This window comes from Dipodomys ordii, unplaced genomic scaffold (genome assembly GCF_000151885.1).
Source record: "Dipodomys ordii isolate 6190 unplaced genomic scaffold, Dord_2.0 Scaffold89, whole genome shotgun sequence".
Lineage (NCBI taxonomy): Eukaryota > Metazoa > Chordata > Mammalia > Rodentia > Heteromyidae > Dipodomys > Dipodomys ordii.
The window spans coordinates 10,242,703-10,248,410 of record NW_012267305.1 but is presented as its reverse complement, the minus strand read 5'-3'; positions in this window follow the sequence as shown (position 1 = coordinate 10,248,410).

Below are 5,708 nucleotides of genomic sequence, written 5' to 3'. Positions count from 1 at the left end.
TTAGGCTACAATAAAAAACAAAACAAAACCTAATCACTTCCTAATGTCAGTCAATGTACTTCTATATATTCACACAGTATAGTGATTCATTGGTATTTTTTAATCAGTCATCATTTATCTATATTTTTAGTACATGACAGTCTGACTGAATCAAGTTCTCCTTATATGAAATGCTTGCATTTCCCCATGCTTATTGGTATTGTAGATACCTTGGTTCACTAACATCAAGAAGTAGAGATAGTTTACATTTCCCCATCAGCCTATATTCCCTAACACATATATTACCCAGAGGAAGAACATTTTCCCTTTAGATTTCAATAGAATCATAAGATCCAAGAGGAATATAAAACAGGATGAGTAAAAGTTCTAGAAGTAGCTTGAGGTTAGTTTCATAGTTAAGGAAAGAGGTGCAGCAGATTAGAAAACATATTGATTTTTTTTGTAAAATAATCATGGAAAGGAAAGGAAAATACAACTTGCATTGGAATACAACTCTCAAATAGCCACAAAGCAGTACATATGTATTTGCCAATTATATTTTTTTTATTTCAAGGTGTCTAATGAATTGTTTGGAACACCACCTCACTCATTTACAAATTGAGAAAGGTAGGAGAGTTTATGCAAATGTCTTCTTGGTATTACCAAGTAATATATAGAGGAAAAGAGAAACAGAATTTAACTTAAGGCAATGCCAATATTAAGTACTATCTCATAGACTTGCTTGGCAATCCTGGTAAAAGCAAAGCATCTTCATTGTGCCAAAGAGAGAAAAGGACTGTCTCTAAGTATAAAGCTTTATTTATAGTTACCATTTTCATCCCTCTTAAGGCAGAAAAAACAGCTCTCAACTTGTACTACACATATTCTTTTTTCCCCACTACCTAAGAGCTAAATACCAACTCTAGATAATGTTCTTTATAGGGAAAGTAGCCAACCAACACATGAACTGTTTGTTGACATGATTCAAGAGTTGGTTGTTTATAATTTCCTAAAACTTTTGCTTTGATGAAAGCTAGTGTGGGAAAAAAGAAATAAACTCTTTGTCATTGTATAATTATACCCATGTTTAAAATTTTCTTTTTGTTTCTCATTAAGATGCAAGACTTACCATATATCACTTGTTCTGACAGCTCTAAGAGAAGCAAACAATTAGCCTTGGGGAAAAGATGTAAACTAATGCACAATTCATGAATTTTCAACTCGTTCATACCTGCTGTGATTGTAACAGAGTTGATGAGATATAACAGAGAGTAATTTTGAACAATTTTGATTTAATCTTCTGAAAAACTACTTGAGATAAAGATTATTTAAAATACGATTTGTTATGTTTTGTGTGCAAAACAAGCCATCTTTGATGCAGATTGAATTTTTTAGTGTATTTTACTATTTTTTTTTTGTCGGTTGTGGGGCTTGAACTCTGGGCTTGGTCACTGTCCTTGTGCTCTTCAGCTCAATGCGAGCACTCTATCACTTGAGCCAAAGCGCCACTTCTGGTTTTCTAGTCATTTATTGGAGATAAGAGTCTCAGGGACTTTCCTGCCTGGGCTGGCTTTGAACCACGATCCTCAGATCTCAGCCTCCTGAGTAGCTAGGATTACAGGCGTGAGCCACCAGCACTTGGCTTGTTAGTGTATTTTAGTATAAGCTTGCTAAATAGCCTTGGAATAAGAAACATGGATGCTTCATTTAAGCCAAAATGTATTGTAACAAAACCTCAATGTGAGTGGATTTAGAGGTAAGAACTTTGGAAGAACGGAGTACTCAAGAATGGCATTTATACCCATTGAAAAACAAAACATGAAACAAATTTCTCTGTTCTTCTTTCTCTCACTATCTGAAGATACGAGTGAATGAAAGCAAATGAACAAGTAAGTCCTTAGCAGACACCAGAATTAGAAGAAACAAATTTCTGTTGTTTAAGCCAGGAAAAATATAATAATTTTCTAACAAGTGTATGGATTAAGTCATAACCATGATGAGTGCATCTCGATGAGATATAGTTTCTCAGATATAGCTATGTTTTACAATAGTCACCTTACACAATAACAAAAATCTATTGGTTCAAGTTAGCAAGTAAAAAACAATGACTGAAACAAAAAATGTTACTAGTTTCTTAATAGCCTTTTTCTTTTCCAGTCAGTCTACAATTGTATATCAATTTCATTCTCCTAGAATAGATTTGAAAATACTAAGGAGAATATCATATTGGCCAAGTTTGCCTCAGCCTCACACATTTTTTAAATAAGTTTTTTATTGTGAAAATACTGTACAGAAGGGTTACAATTAGATGGGCAAGATAATGAGTACATTTCTTATCAAGCATTGTAGCCTCCTCCTTTGCATCTTGTACATCGCATTGTTGCAATGGGTCAATCTGTATCCCTATTTAAACAATTTGTTTTTTCCCTTCCCTTCCCCAAATTACGCCAACATCAAATACAGTGAAAACAGAGGTTTTTACCATGGGGGAGGGACATACAAAGCAACAAAAAAATCACATGATACCTTATAAATATCTTAGAAACAATAGCAAGAAAGAAAGCCATTTGTTTCCCTATCTTGGGGTTCATTTCGCTTAATATCATCTTATCTGAGCTTCTCTGCTTGTCCCAGACATATGGTGGTTATTGCAAATAAGGGAAACCATGGAACATATGTTTCTTTGGGCCTGGCTTACTTCACTTAATAGAATTTTTTCCAAGTCTTTCCATTTCCTAATAAATGGGTTGATGTTGTTCTTTCTGATGGAGACATAGAATTCCATTGTATAAATATACCACATTTTCTTGATCCATTCATCTACTGAGGGGCATCTGGGTTGGTTCCATGTCTTAGCTATAGTAAATAATGCTGCAATAAACATTGTTGTGCTGGTAGCTTTAGTATGGTCTTGTTTGTGATCATTTGGGTAAATGCCCAAAAGTGGGATTGCTGGGTCATAGGGAAGATCTATGTGGAGTCTTTTGAGGAACCTTCATACTACTTTCCAAAGTGGTTGAACAAGTTTACACTCCCACCAACAATGCAGTAGTGTTCTCTTTTGGCCACATCCCCTCCAGCATCTATTGTTATTAGAGTTCTTGATTATAGCCATTCTAACTGGGGTGAGGTGGAATCTCAATGTTTTTTTTTTGAGTTGCATTTCTTTTATGGCTAGAGAGTTGAGCATTTCTTCATGTGTCTATTGGCCATTCTTATTTCCTCTTCAGAGAAATTTCTCTTTAAGTCTTTAGCATACTTATTTATTGGGCAGTTGTTTCTGTGAGGATTTGTTGTTGGGGGATTTAAGTTTTTGATATGAAACCCTTGAAATTATCTTAACTAGAGACTCAGAAACACAACAAATCAAAGAAAAGTTGGACAAATGGGATTGCATGAAGCTGCAGAGCTTCTGCATGGCAAAGGACATAGCTAGCAAGATAAATAGAAAGCCCACAGATTGGGAGAAGATTTTCACTAGCCTCCCACATTTTTTAACCAATGACTGGTTCCTTGAGCACTACCTCTAAGACTTTGATTGTCCACATAAAACTTGTAAAAACCCTAGAAAAGTGATTTCTAGCATTGACTGGACTAAGTGCAGGAGAAGTAGTTACTATCTGGCTGGGGTTTAAAGTTGTTTATATATTCAACAAGAGTAATACAAAGCCAAAGAAACAAAATGGAAAGAATTTAAACCCCATTTATCTTCTCAATAACAATTCAACATGCATGATTGCATTCTAGAACCACAGATAGGCGAATTGGAGTGTATGTTGGAGTGTATGTTGGGGGGGGGCTCTCATTTCCTAATATTCTTTTTCTGAAAGCAATTGAGAACTGACTAGACACAGTGGTTAGGACAATTGAATATTTGTGGACTGGTTGTCAAAGTGAGGGTTCCAAATTATTTCTCCTCAACACTACTTATGGAGAAAATTGGCTTTTCAATAGCTTCTTTTTTGCATTTATTCAGCTAGCCACATGTAAATTTCCGCATTTGCTTACCCACATGGAATAAACTGAGTGAGAAGAAACTAGAAGGACAAAAGGAAAGATTTCCAGTTTTATTGTAGATGGTAGGCCTTAATCTAACTGTACTAGCCATAGAAAACAAGAGTGGAAAGGAGAGTATGTGTCTTCAAAATAAAACAAATAAGGAAAAGATGGATGTCTGTACCTAGTGGTACTTTCCCTACCTTGCCAATCATAATGATTTTTCTTTCCTATCAGAGGAAAAAGTGAGAAATAATGACATGGCTTTTAAATGTCTTTCTGACGCTACTGCCTCCTGAGAGTAGAGCAAACTCTCTCTTATGGGAACATGAGGACAGAGAAATAGGAATTACTCCCTTAAAAATGACATTTTTCATATCCATGATTACACCATGGTAACAGTCTCACTTTCTCCTTTTTAAACTTTTTGTGTAATGGGTATTTTCTATATCATTTACATTGTCTTTCAAATGATAATTACAATGACTGCATAATGTGTCATCATTTAGATAATTGCTGCTTTGCTAGATAAATTACTTGCATTAAATATTTAGGTGGCTCTTTTTCTTCAGCAGACAATATTTATAAATAAACATTTTATGGCTATCATGTCTTTTCCTTGTCTTTGAATTATTTCATGAGATTAAACTCTCAAAAGTATGTTTACTATCTCAAATGTAAAGTGTTTATTGCAAATCTAGTTTGCACCAGTGATGGGGGTACATACCATAAAATTGCAAATGTTCAGTAATATTTTGGTTTTGATAAATTTAATAGCAACAAATGGCACCCCATTAATGTATTAATTTTGATTTCTTTTATTGCTAAAGAATTCAAATAGTCTTTGATGTGCTTCTTCTCTTTTTACTAACAACATTTTATTTTATAAGATTTTTATCCCCACTGCCTACTTATCTATTGTCTTAACCATTTTTTTCATGAATTGGTATGGATTCTTTAGATTATATATTTACTACTAACTTTCAAAAATCATTTGTTATTTGCCATATTGTTTGAGCTTTTTTATCTGTCTAATAGAGGTTTTTATGCAGTTCATATAATCCATTTTTCCTGATAAATTCTTTTTCTAATTGTGAAAATAATGTACAGAGGGGTTACAATTACATGGGCAAGGTAATGAATATATTTCTTATCAAGCATTGTAGCCTCCTCCTTTGTTTCCCTTTCCCATCCCTTGCCATCCCCACCCCTCCTCCCCCCCGCCCCGGCCAAAGTTGTAAAGTTCGTTTTTCAACATAACAACTTGTACATCTCATTGTTGCAATGGGTCCACTTGTATCCCTACTTAAACAATTTGTTTTTTCTCTTCCCCTCCATAAATTATACCAACATCAAATACAGTGAAAGCAGGGGTTATACCGTGGGGGAGGGATATAAAAGTAACAAAGAAATCACCTTATAAATATGTTAGAAACAATTGCATGAAAGAAAAAACATTTGAATAGTTACCTTGGGGTTCATTTCACCTAACATCAACTTATCTGATCTTTTCTGCTTGTCTCAGACATATGCGAGTTATTGCAAATAAGGGAAACCATGGAACCTATGTTTTTTTGGGCCTGGCTTACTTCACTTAATAGAATTTTTTCCAAGTCTTTCCATTTCCTAATAAATGGGTTGATGTTGTTCTTTCTGATGGAGACATAGAATTCCATTGTATAAATATACCACATTTTCTTGATCCATTCATCTACTGAGGGGCATCTCAGTTA